General features: G+C 40.3%; 1 protein-coding gene across 1 annotated transcript in view; it reads right to left on the minus strand.

The window, feature by feature from the left end:
* The window catches only part of KCNB2 (potassium voltage-gated channel subfamily B member 2), a gene marked incomplete at both ends in the record, with an annotated part of 367,631 nt that overhangs the window by 180,752 nt on the left and 172,940 nt on the right, over positions 1 to 13,939 (minus strand). The gene's annotated exons all lie outside the window — the stretch shown is intronic.

Consider the following 13,939-nt stretch of genomic DNA (forward strand, 5'->3'; position numbering starts at 1 on the left):
TCTTTATTTCAGCCATTCCAGTAGGTATCCAGTAGTGTCTAATTGTGGTTTTAATGTGTATTTTCCCTAAAGAACAAAGGCGTTAGGCAACTTTCCATGTGCTTATTTGCCATTCCTATGCCCTCTTTGGTGAAGTGTGTACTCAATTTTTTTTGCCTTTTAATGTAATTAAAAACATAAACTTTACTTTTTAGGACAGTTTAGACTAACAGAAAAATTATGGTGATAGCAGAGTTCCCATACATCCTAACTCAATCTCCCTTATTATTAACATCTTCTATTAGTGTGGGACATTTGCTACAATAAATGAAGCAATGTTGATATATGACTATGAAGTAACGTCCATAGTTTATTAGGTTTCCTTAGTTTTAACCTAATGTTCTTCTTCTGTTCCAGGATCCCATCAGGATACCACATTACATTTAGTCATCATATCTCCTTAGGCTCCTCTTGGCTGTGACAGTTAATCAGACTTTCCTTGCTTTTGATGACCTTGAGGGTTTTGAGGAGTGCTGGTCAGGCATTTTGGGGAACATCCCTCAGTTGGAGAGTGTTGAATGTTTTTCTTATAAGTAGACTGGGGTTATGGTTTTGTGGTAGGAAGGGGACAGAGGAAAAGTGCCATTCTTGACAACATCATATCAAGAGTACCTATTAGCGACATGACTTATTGCTGTTGACATTGACCTAGATCACCTGGCTGAGGTAGTGTTTGTCAGATTTCTCTACTGTACAGTTACTCCTTTTCCCCCTTTCTATACTGCAGGCTTTAGGAGGAAGTCACTGTGCGCAGCCTATACCAGGGTAGTGGGCTTGAAATTCTTTACAAGATTTTTTTTTTCTTTTTTTTGGCCACAGTGCACAGCATGTGGGATCTTACTTCCCTGACCAGGGATTGAATTCGTGCCTCCTGCATTGGAAGCACCAAGTCTTAACCACTGGACCTCCAGGAAATTCCCTTTACAAGATTTTTAACCCTTTAGTTTCTTCATTTATAACATGGTAAGGAAATGTTAGTATTTATGCATAGGAGTGTTAGATTAAATGAGATAATGTATATTATAGAGTGCTTAGCACTGGGTGGTTCATTTCCTCCACAGGAAAAGAGCTATATGACTGGGGTGAGCTTGGCTCCCAGGGGAACTGGGTGGTGGGTTCATGGGTCTTTAATTTATTATTATGTTTTTTTTTAATGTACATATATGTTACCTTTTTGTACGTGCCAAGTATACATATTAGAAAAATCTTTTAAAGCTATATCATGGTTTTTAGGTCTAAAATGTTATTTCCGTTGTCTGAATAGTTCTAGGCAATAAAAAATAGGTTGCATTCTAAGTATTTATAGTTAAAAACAGTTGTGGGAAAAAAACAAAAAACAAAAAACAGTTGTGGGCTCATTTCCTGGGATGGGGTGAATGATACTACATATAGAGAGTCCATTAAAATACAGTGACCATTTCTTACTATAAAACATACATATTCCCCAGCTAAAAAATCATTTTTTCCACAAAATTCCAGAGAAAAATCACAGGTCAGACTAGACTCTATGAATGGATCTGGAAAAGGTCCTGAGTGATTGTAGGTTCAGGAGTACTATGTACAGTATACGCAACAGAATAAATCATTATCATAAAACTTCGTGTTTCTAAAATAAACCAAAGTAAGTCTGATACACTATAAATTTGGTAGGTTTGGAAAAAATATTTATTTGATTCTTTGTTTACTTAATTAATTTATTTCAGCCTATTCACTCTCCCCCAAGACCCGTTCCCTCAAAGGTCTATAGATCTTTGAAATAAAAAAATAGCTTGAAATTCACCATGGCATAATGAAATATTATAACGCTAAACAATAACAGTTACCTCCTCTAGTGGATGTGGTGTGCAATCGTCCAGCACAGGGAAAGGTTGTAAGCATCTGTTGAAGCTTCTCTGAAAGAATACGGTTGAGGTACTTAAAATCATCTTAGTGGTCACACTTACTTCAGTATCTTTCTTTTTATTTATTTATTTATTTATTTATTCTTTTCATTTATTTATTTTTGGCTGCGTTGGGTCTTCGTTGCTGCACGCGGGCTTTCTCTAGCTGTGGTCAGCGGGGGCTACTCTTCATTGCGGTGCGCGGGCGTCTCATTGCGGTGGCTTCTCTTGTTGCAGAGCACTGGCTCGGTGCGTGGGCTTCAGTAGTTGTGGCACTCAGGCTCAGCAGTTGTGGCGCACAGGCTTAGTGTCTCTGTGGCATGTGGAATCTTCCCAGACCAGGGCTCTAACCCGTGTCCCCGGCATTGGCAGGCGGATTCCACTGCGCCACCAGGGAAGTCCCCAGTATCTTTCTTAATTAAAAAAACCCTACCACTTAACATTTTATAAATTGATGAGACTTAAACGAATGAGGAAATAAACATTCAGGATGTTAAAAAAATTATGACCATACAAATTCAATTCATTTTAAATTGAGACAATCCGTGTGGACTTCTAGTCAGTGCTGTTTATTTGTTCTCATATTCTTTTTTACTCCTTCGTTGCCTTTTTTTGATCTTATTGTCTGTGCGTGCCACCCTGTTCTCTACTTTTCATTGTAATTTCACAGTTGACCGAAGAACAGGGGAGCTGAACAAAGCTGCTGATATGTAAATAACAGCTTTGAAGATGGAAGTACCAAATTGTTCCTAAACAGAAGAAAAATTGCAGTTGCTTTAGTTGAATGTCTCAATATAAAATTTCAATTGCTTTCTAAAATAAAAAGTATATCATCTAGGTTTGTGCTTTGTACTGAGCATGAGAATATTCTAGTAGGCTGACTATTATCCTGATCATTCTTTTGCTTTTAGAAATAATCTTTGTATTCTTCTAAAAATAAGTATAGATTTTTTAAAAATTATTATTTATTTGGCTGCGTTGGATCTTAGTTGAGGCACATGGGATCTTCGTTGCAGCATGCAGGATCTTTTGTTGTGGCGTGCAGGCTTCTCTCTAGTTGTGGCGTGCGGGCTTAGTTGCTCTGTGGCATGTGGGATCTTAGTTCCCTGACCAGGGATGGAACCTGTGTCCCCTGCATTGGAAGGCAGATTCTTAATCACTGGACCACCAGGGAAGTCCCTGGATTTTTTTTTTTTTGTGTGGTTCTAAAGTCTTTGGATTTGCAAATTCAAAGGATTTATAAATCAGAACCTAAATAATCTTTATCCAGGAAATAAATTAGCTTCTTTGGCAAAACAGGAAGGCAGATATGTTAATAATCAAGCACTGTCCTTTAGAGAATCAATCCATTTACACTGTAGAACTTAAGGTGACTAATTCCATTTCTTTGGTCAGTAGTATCGGTTGCCATCATCTGTAATGGGACCCTGAGTGTAGTCAAAAGGTCCCTGATGGAGTTCTGCTATTCAAAGTGTGGTTCAAGGGAGGGCAATACTGGCAAACCTTGTGAGCTGGTTAGAATTGCAGTCTCAGGCCCCTCCCTGACCTACTGAATCAGAATCTGTATTTTAACAAGATGCCCCAGGTGATCAGGGTTGCCAGATTTAGCAAATAAAAAGACAGGATGCCAGGTAAATTAGAATTTCAGGTAAACAATGATTTCTTTTTAGGACAAGTATGTCTCAAATATAATATGCATCATACTTAACTGATATAAAAATTATTTATTGTTTATCTGAAATTAAAATTAACTTGGTATTCTGTATTTTATCTGGCAACCCAACAGGTGATTTGTATAAACATTAAAGTTTGAGAAATAGGATAAGATCTGTTTTTTCCCCCTAAAGATATTTAAATATTTGGCTTAATTCTAGGACTTTATATAATTATTAATACATGACTTATATCAAAGCTAAATGGAAGAATTTTAAAAATAATCTTGATGCTAAAGGACCTATGATTAAGAGACCCCTTCCTAACCCCATGTAATAAACCACATTTTCTACTTTCTGTATTTGATGTGTTGACACTAGGGCCCTGCTGACCCTGGAAGAGTCCCCCTCCCAGTATTAGCTCATTCTCAGAGATAGCAAACAAGTCCCCTAGGAGTGCACCTTTCATATGCAAACTACCCAATCCAGAGAGCACACCCTAACCACCTCCATTACCCAGATTTACACTCTGGGCCACTATTCTGCTCTAATCCCCCCTGGGCCATATGCCCGACTACTAAGGATAGCCCCCAAACCCAAGTGCCTGCTGAAAATATCCAAACTATCCATCTAAGCCTGCTTACCCTGCTTCACCCAGTCCTTCCAGTGGAAATGACAATAAAGACACTTGCCTATATTTCCTCCACTCCCTCTGCCTCCTGACTGACCCTGGTGCTTCCCCAGGTGGCCCTGAATGGTATGCTGTGCCTCCTGTTTCTTGGGGTCTGTAAGTATAAAAATATTTTTCCTTCATGGCACACATGCCTGTGTGTCTTACCATACCTGATTTAAACAAATTCCACGTACCCTTTTAAAACACCCCACTAACCCCTTAAGATTATATCACATTTCCCCTGGAATTGTGATCAAATAAACCTTTACTTGGAATGGCCTGGAATGAATGGGAGGGGCGTTAAACTGAGGCTTCAAGATAATAAAATTTAGCTAGAAGAAAATTCAGTTTTTTGGATGGTTAATCTACACAATGCTTGGAAACATTCAGGTGATTCAATTTTGTGACTTTCCATCTAGAAGTCAGCTGTCATGTGGCCATAATATTCCATGGAGTTCTTCAGTCAAAGTAGGCCTAGCAACCAGAGAAAGATAGATTGCAGCTCTTTCACAGAGTGGTGTCATCGTTCAGAGGCTCCACCTCACAGCTGTCCCACATGTTGGGAAATGGGGGAGGCAGAATTTCTGTGCACTGCTCAAGGTCATCGGGAACACTGATTCATAAGGGCACACATCTCCTAACCCATCAGGCAAGAAGACATGAAGTTCTTTACATCATCTTCCCACTGAGTCACCCAGTTTTTGTTGTCATTTGTTGTTTTTTGGTGCTTTTTGCTAGTACACACAAAAAATTTTGAAAAGTCGACATCAGGCTCTGATTCTAAATGTTAAGGACATTGAGGTTCTATTTACGACTGCGTTCAATTGGACAAAAGGATGAGCTAGGGTTGCCTTTTTCTCAGTGTTTTCCGTGATATTTTTGTCATCTGCACAATGTAACATTTGCCAGGCATAGGCAAATATCCAACTTGCACTCAGTAGAGGACAGCATAGAATCATGACCCTTGTCAGCTAGGAAAAGGAAGCACACAGAAAGACTGCTTGGAAAAAAAGAGTGTGAGGCCTAGAGGTGGGCAACATGAATCTGTAATACCTTTAAAATGATGCTGTTCCATGGCTAAAAAAATTCAAGCAGTGAGTACTGTGTCTTCCTTACTCAAGCAGCTGTACCGAAGTGCACTGAGGACTGTTACACAGAATGGGTGATTAATTACAAGTCTGATTTGAGGGGTTCCACTGTGTAGGAAAAAATTTGAGTGGACTTTGTCCCTGGTTCTTGGGAGGGGGCTGCTAAACCCCGAGAATTTCCAGTGTGATAGGAGTGTCGTTGTTTTTCATCATGGGCCCCTCAGACCATACTTAAGAGTTTATGCTAATGAGGTGACTCAGGATGGGTCATACCAGAAAGACTGACCATGTCCTTAGAGGGTTGAAGCTTTGAGCCACGTGATATCAGATCTAACCCTGGAGAGGACTGGGAGGCTGGAAATTGAGTGCAAACTCCCAGCCAATAATTCGATCAGTCATACCTACTTAATGAAACCCCAATAAAAACTCTTGAACACTGAAGCTTGGGTGAGCTTCCCTGGTTGGCAATTCTCTACGTATTGTCACACATCAATATGCTAATTGGGTAATTCATCCCTGAGGATAACAGAAGTTTCGTGGTTGGAATCTTGCCAGACTTTGCCCTATGTGTCTCTCCTAATTTGTATTCTTTTGCTATAATAAAACTATAATCATAAGCACAGTTCTTCCAGTGAATTCTGTGAGTCTTTTTGGTGAATTATCAGATCTGAAGGGGTAGTGGGAAAGCCTGAATTTGTAGCCAGTTGATCAGAAGTGAGGGTGGCCCTGGGGATCCCCGAACTTGTGGCTGGTGTCTGAAGTATCTAGGAATACAGATGCCCTCAAATATTCATATCCATCCTCTCTCTCATTCCCTCCCTTCTAATGAACACTATACATATATTTAGGAAAGAAACTCATTATACATTTATTTTTATTAATGTAGTTTTCATGCGTGCTCACTTCACTCCAATTTTGCCAAGGATTCACTTAGTTTCTTTTTCTAGGTGGGTGGGTAGTTGGCATCAGATCTTTCTGGATGGGGGAGGGAAGGGATCCCAGTATGCATATATATATATATATATATATATATATATATATATATATATGGCAGTACGCGGGCCTCTCACTGTTGTGGCCTCTCCCGTTGCGGAGCACAGGCTCCGGACGCGCAGGCTCAGCGGCCATGGCTCACGGGCCTAGCTGCTCCGTGGCATGTGGGATCCTCCCGGACCGGGGCACGAACCCATGTCCCCTGCATCGGCAGGCGGACTCTCAACCACTGCGCCACCAGGGAAGCCCCCAGTATGCATATGTAATTCAGAAGGTGAGAGACAAGCTGTGGTAGCAAAGTGTTGCCTTCTTTCCACCTGTGTTCCAAGTCTCCTCAGACTCTGTCAAACAGGACCAAGTAGCTGGGTGATGCTGGCAGTATCTGCAGCAGTGCAGGGACAAGCTAGTAGGTAGGACCAAGTGAATCAGCCTACAAGACTACTGCAAACAGAATAAAACTCAACCAACTCTCATGGCCAAAGGGAACCTAGGATCTGGCTTACCTCTATGACTTCCTGTCATTTCGCCTTAGGCTCCAGCCACACTGTCCCCCTACTTTCCCCTCAACCACTCTCAGTCTGTTCTTGCTTCAGGTCCCTGGCAATTGTTTTCTCTCTGGAATGCTCTTTCCTTGTGACTCATATGGTGGCTCCTTCTCAGCGGGTCCATTTCAGCTCCAATGTCACTTCCTCCCAGAGGTATCCCTGGCCATACTTGATAAAGCTCACACGTAAGCATGAAATGACAGGGACTTTGCCTATCTTGTTCACACCGAATCCCTGGCACACAGAATAGTAGGTAGCAGCTATCAGTGAATTAAGGGCTGAATGAAGAGCATTCACCAGGTGCTCTCACCGTGGGACTTGGGGTGAGACCTAGAGGGGATGTCCAAGATTCATTTCCTCTCTTAAGGAACTGTGGAAACTGAGTCACATGTACATGTGAAATAGGGAGCTCCAGCCATTTCTGTGGCTGCTTATGCTCTCCAAGAGTTGTTCAAGGTTGTGCCCTTGGTCTTCTTGTCTGTCTTCCTGCCTCATGGATCTAGCCTTGCCCAAACTTCAAACAGTACCCCGATGCAGCTGACTCCTAAACTGCCCCTGACAATCTTAGCAAAATATGATAGTCCTTTTCTTCTTCCTTCCTCCCTCTCTACCTCCCTCCCTCTCTACCTCCCTCCCTCTCTCTCTCTCTTCCTTTTATTTTTAAAAAATTAACATTGTCTCCCAGGAAGCATAAATTAGAGGCCAAAAAAAAAAAACCCATAAAAACTGATAAGGAGGGCTTCCCTGGTGGCACAGTGGTTGAGAGTCCGCCTGCCGATGCAGGAGACACGGGTTCGTGCCCCGGTCTGGGAGGATCCCACATGCCATGGAGCTGCTGGGCCCGTGAGCCATGGCCGCTGAGCCTGCGCGTCCGGAGCCTGTGCTCCGCAACGGGAGAGGCCACAACAGGGAGAGACCCGCGTACCGCAAAAAAAAAAAAAAAAAACTGATAAGGAAATCGAAAAAAAATGTATGGGAAAATAAGATATAAGATTCAGGGTTTCAAAATTTAGTAATCTTATACCATGAAATATAGGGCCATATTAACTTATGGAAAAAGATTTATGGTGCGATTATTTTCCTATATTATTCTTAGGGCACAGCTTTATCAAGATTTAATGGAAGTGATGGATATATTTTAAAGTATAGTTGTATTTGTATAATAATAAGTAAAACTTCAGGCAATTTGATAGTATGTATACAAAATATCATAGCTGAGCTGTAGTGTTAAAGGCAGAATAAATACCAATGGTTAGTTGCCTGTCTCAGAAGAAAAAAATGGAGAAAGCAAAGAACTTAAAATGAATTAAAATTTATCCAATTTAGAATCAAATAAAAATGCCATAGGCCCAGTGCCAAGGAATATTCTTGGATTGGAATTTGTTCAACACCCTAAATTTAACCAGCTGCGATTCCTTTCTAAGTGGCATCCAATACAACTTTTTGAAATAGAGGGTGTGCTTTTAAAGGGAAATTGGTATGGAAAATGAAACAAAACCTCCCTGGAATATTTATGCCTTAAGATAAACAGATGCAGTTTTTTTTTTCCCATTATGTTCAACATATATTACAGAAGATACAGGTCGTAGTTAGGAATGACATAAAAACGAGCAGTCATGTGTTTTCATCCTGGACCATAACTGCCTAGAATATTGCCATCATTTATAACTTGTGTTGTGGACAGGCAACTTTAGTGTCATCTGGCTGCTCCTTCCTGGGAGGGGGAATCAGCCAGCCAGAGAGGCAAAAGACCAGCTTACTTTTGCCCCTAGGGTAGGGTGGGAAGTGTCATCCATGGTAAGTAAAAATTCCCGGGCTGCACCAACCATGGGTACAAAGTCTTAATTTATTCCTTACGGTGTTAGGAACACTAAGCAAAGATAATCTCTAACCTAGCCATACTATTTCTCAAGTGTGAGAGCAAAACACATTTTCAGAAAGAGACGGCGAGAATGATTATTACAGACCTGTACTTGAAAGAATTACTAAAGAATGCACCTCAAGAAAAGGAAACCTGAACACAGAAGGAAGGAATGGGATTCAAGGATCAATAGTGACAAACCACTATGTATAAAATAAATAAGCAACAGGATACATTGTACAGCACAGAGAAATATGGCCATCATTTTGTAATAACTTAAAGTGGAATAAATCTACAAAAATATTGAATCACTATGTTGTACACTTGAAATATAATATTGTAAATCAATTATACTTTAATAAAAAAGGATCAATCGTGAATAAGTATTTTTTTAAACTGTGTCAAAATCTAAAGTCGTCTTAACTGAAGCCATAATCACAATGCAAGGTAAAAACAGGGTAGCAAAAACATCCACAATTTTAAATATAAGCACAGACAACAGTGTCACTGATTCTGTCCATGGAGTTAAGAAAGAGGTGACTTTTGAATTGAGAATCAAAGGATGAGCAGGGATTTAGCAGGCAACAAGAGGAAGAAGGAAATTTTAAAAAGTAAAGCTCCCAAGTATGATGGCACATGGCATTGTTCTAGAAATGGCAGAGTAGCTCACAAACCGGGTGTTTGCTGGAAGGTGGCAGAATAAAGGCTGGAAAGACAAGCGTGAAATCTGGTCTCCTTCCTCTCAAACCAATGCCATCAGAGTCAGCTTGTGCAAAACGCCAGGTTACAACCAGAACTCTTAGTGGGATATGGAAAACATATGAAGTTGAAACATAGCCCCAGCCCTACCAAATCATATGCAATTTTCCAGATTTATCATCTTTCTTTTTGTACCTCCAGGCCATTTCCTCTGCATGAAATGCATTCCCACTCTCTTCTGCTTAATTCCTACTTATCCATTTAAAAATATCCTCTTGGGGGAAATCTTCTCTCACCCCAAAAAGTTTCGCACTCCTCCTCTTTGTTTCCAAGTATCTCTGTCTTTAACCATATGATAGCAATTTCACACTGTATTGAAATCTCTTATATATTTGTTTAATTCCCTTATTATCCTAGGGTTTTTTTTTTTTTTTTTTTTTTTTTTTTTTTTTTTTTTTTTTTTTTGCGGTACGCAGGCCTCTCACTGTTGTGGCCTCTACCGTTGCTAAGCACAGGCTCCGGACACGGCCATGTCTCACGGGCCCAGCTGCTCCGCGGCATGTGGGATCCTCCCGGACCAGGGCACGAACCCGTGTCCCCTGCATCGGCAGGCAGACTCTCAACCACTGTGCCACCAGGGAAGCCCTTATCCTAGTTTTTAAAGTGAGGATGTGGATCTGAACCTTATTAACATTTGTGTCTCTAGTGCCTAATGTGAAACCTAGGCATACAATAGGTGCTTAACAAATATTTGTTGAATGAATTCCATTGTGAGGGTGGTGGCAGATGGCAGGTAGATCTTCTTCAGGAGGGCTGAAAGATGTGACTACAAGAAAAAAAATTATAGAGCCCAATAGGGTGGAGTCATTATGGGATGATGTCTATGAAACCATTCGGGAGACAGGTGAGATAAACTTATCTACTAAATATCCCAATATGTCCTAAAGCCAGAACCTATCACTTCATATTTGAAAGGCAAATTTAAAGAAAACAGGAAAATGGATCTTTCAACCTTAATAAGTGGTATAGTTGGAATATGTAAATATTTTTTAAACTATTAATACTAGAGATGATTATCCATAAAGAATACTTTAAAGTTACATCCTTTCTAAATGTGATATCAGGGTGAAAAGCACATCCTATGCCATCATGTTCTTAGATGCCCCTATTGAAGAAATACTCTTTGTCGGGTTACAACACTGATGTAATTTAATATGATAAAACTATTTTTAGCTTAATTCTTGGCTCAGTGTGTTGTTCTTTTGCCAGGGAGTCTCAGACTTGACTCTGTTTGCCCTGTTACTGAGCTACAAAATGATGCCAAAGCAACCAATTAATGTGTATCACCATATGCTGGTTGTGTACAATCACAGCAGGACAGCTAGGGGTGAGCTGGGAGTGATTTGCCTTTCTCCCAGAGAGTGGTAGAGGGTAGGCAGGGCTTCTTGTGAGACCTCACCATAATGCATCCCTGTTTGCAACAGCCAGGGGCTGGCTCTGAAATGGAGAAGTAAACCCTGGGGAGAGCTGAGAAAGGAGGAAACAGACTTGGGGCTGGCAGGTGCTATATTAGAAGACAACTTAGACAACTTCTCTTTAAGCATCAGGAAACAATCTTACAAGCCACTTCTGGTAGAATGAGCAATCAAGGAAGGATGTGATAATCAACTCCCAGAAGGACTCCCTGCCCAGAGTCAGAGCTCAGGGCGAGTTGCACGGGCTGGTACACACTTTTAATAAAAAACAGTAAGATACATGTTTGTAGTTTAGAATCTGTAGGTAGTTATTTCCTCTAAAATGAGGGCTCTTAACCATTTTTTGAGGGGTCATAAAGCTTCTGGGAAGTTGATGGACATCATGGACTGTATTCTGGGGAAAATGCACGATTCCCCACATACACAACACTGGGTACCCTGTTCCCCCTCCTCAAGTTGAGAACTCTTTAAAGAAATCTATGAAGACTGTATTTGTTTAAAGTTTGTCAATTTGAGTAAAGGGAAATATTTTTGGCATAAATAGTCTGAAAATTCTTGATTCTAAATCCGTGGTGCATGTCTGCAGTGAGTAGAGGGCTGCCATTTTGAAAAACAGGAAAACCCCTCACCTCACTCATCTTTTAGTGATACCCAATAGGAGTGCTTCTAAATTGCAGTAAAAATGTCATCAAAAGTAAGGAATCTGAAAAACAAATGCTATGAGTTCATAGCTACATAAGAATCAAGTACTAAGACCTGTATATTCTGAGGAGAGGGAATCCAGACTCTTGTCTGTTCTTGAACCTACAGCAGGACAGTTCTCCACAAATGTCATTCCAAACCCACTTCCATTTCTATGTGCAACTGCTAGTTAGTACTAATTAATTTAGTAATCTTCCCATCCTATTGCAGAGGACCTGACTTACGACTCATAACTAAGGTCACTGTACCTTCCATGCTGTCAGGAAGTTGGTAATTATAATAGTTGAAACTAAACATTGAATCTGGCTATCTACTAGAAAACATCACAGAAAGGATCTACATTCTCTTTAAATATGCTACTGAGAATATCTGTTTTCAACTAATTTGCATTAATGAACACTGGCTAAGTAGGCATGTTTACAAGCTGTGAAGGTGTAACCTGGTCTCACAGTAACTCTGAATTGAAGCCAAGATTTTAAGCAGAACAGGCAATTGATTTTGCCCATAAGGAGCATTCATTACTTAACATAGTTGGCAAAATCCATATATTATCAATCACAACTAATAGTCCTTATTTGGAATGCAAGTACATTGTTTATTTAGCTCAGAAATTACTTGCAAACTCAACTATAACCCAAACTTATGTTAGGAATCAGCTGTAAGTATCATTAGATTCTTGCATAAAAAGTCTATGATGCAGGCTTCCCTGGTGGCGCAGTGGTTGAGAGTCTGCCTGCCGATGCAGGGGACATGGGTTCGTGCCCCGGTCCGGGAAGATCCCACATGCCGCGGAGCGGCTGGGCCTGTGAGCCATGGCCGCTGAGCCTGTGCGTCCGGAGCCTGTGCCCCGCAACGGGAGAGGCCACAGCAGTGAGAGGCCCGCGTACCGCAAAAAAAAAAAAAAAAAAAAAAAAGTCTATGATGCTTAAATATCCCAAGAAAAATACTTTTTACTGATTATAAAGTATATTTTAAATAACTTTGGTTTTTTGTATGTCTAGTCACACAAACACAAACAACCACAATAGAAAAGCAAAAGAACAATAACGACTGCATTTCAAATATTGCACAATTGTGAAACTGGCTTACTATGTAAATTATACAAATATAAGTATAAGTATATATGAATATTTTATAATATGTATATATGCAGTTGAGATCTACTGCAGCAGAGTTCTCCCAAAGAAATCTCTGACATTAATCAGAAATAACTAACCATTCGGGACTTCCCTGGTGGCGAAGTGGTTAAGAATCAGCCTGCCAATGCAGGGGACATGGTTTCAAGCCCTGGTCTGGGAAGATCCCACATATTGTGGAGCCACTAAGCCCATGTGCCACAACTACTGAGCCTGTGCTCTAGAGCCCGCGAGCCACAACTACTGAAGCCCATGTGCCACAACTACTGAAGCCCCCGAGCCCTAGAGCCCATGTTCCCCAACAAGCGAAGCCACCGCAATGAGAAGCCTGCGCACCTCAACAAAGAGTAGCCCCTGCTCGCCGCAACTAGAGAAAGCCTGCGCGCAGCAACAAAGACTGAATGCAGCCAAAAAAAAAAAAAAGAAAGAAAAGAAAGAAATAACCATGTGTAGTATGTTAATTTGGCTCATTTGTGTGCTTTATTTTTAATCTTTCTTCTTTTTTTATTGAGATATGATTGACATACATCACTGTATAAGTTTAAGGTGTACTGCATAATGGTTTGACTAAAATAGAGTGTGAAATGATTACCACAATAAGTTTTGTTAATATCCATCACCTCATGAAGATACAATAAAAAGAAAAGGAAAACAATTTTTTTCTCCTTGTGATGAGAACTCTTAGGATCTATTCTTTTAACGACTTTCCTATATATCATACAGCAGTGTTAACTATAGTCATCATGTTGTACATTACATCCCTAGTACTTTTTATCTTATAACTGTAAGTTTGTACCTTTTGACCATCTTCCTCCAATTCTGCCTCCTCTCACCATCACCTCTGGTAAATACAAATCTTATCTCTTTTCCTCTGAGTTTTGCTTTTGTTTTTTTTTTTTGTTTGTTTGTTTTTTCAGATTCCACATATAAGTGAGACCATACAGTATTTGTCTTTCTCTGTCTGACTTATTTTATTTAGCATAATGCCTTCAAAGTCCATTCATGTTGTCACAAATGGCAGGATCTTCTCCTTATTTCTATGGCTGAAATATATATCTTTATCTATATATCTCACACCTTCTTTATCCAGTCGTCTGTTGATGGACATTTAGGATGTTTCCATGTCTTGGCTACTGTAAATGGTGCCGCATTAAACACGGGAGGGCAGATATCTTTTCAAGTTAGTGTTTTTGTTT

The sequence above is a fragment of the Mesoplodon mirus genome (assembly GCF_964341445.2).
Source record: "Mesoplodon mirus genome assembly, chromosome: 16".
In the NCBI taxonomy this organism is placed as follows: Eukaryota; Metazoa; Chordata; class Mammalia; order Artiodactyla; family Ziphiidae; genus Mesoplodon; species Mesoplodon mirus.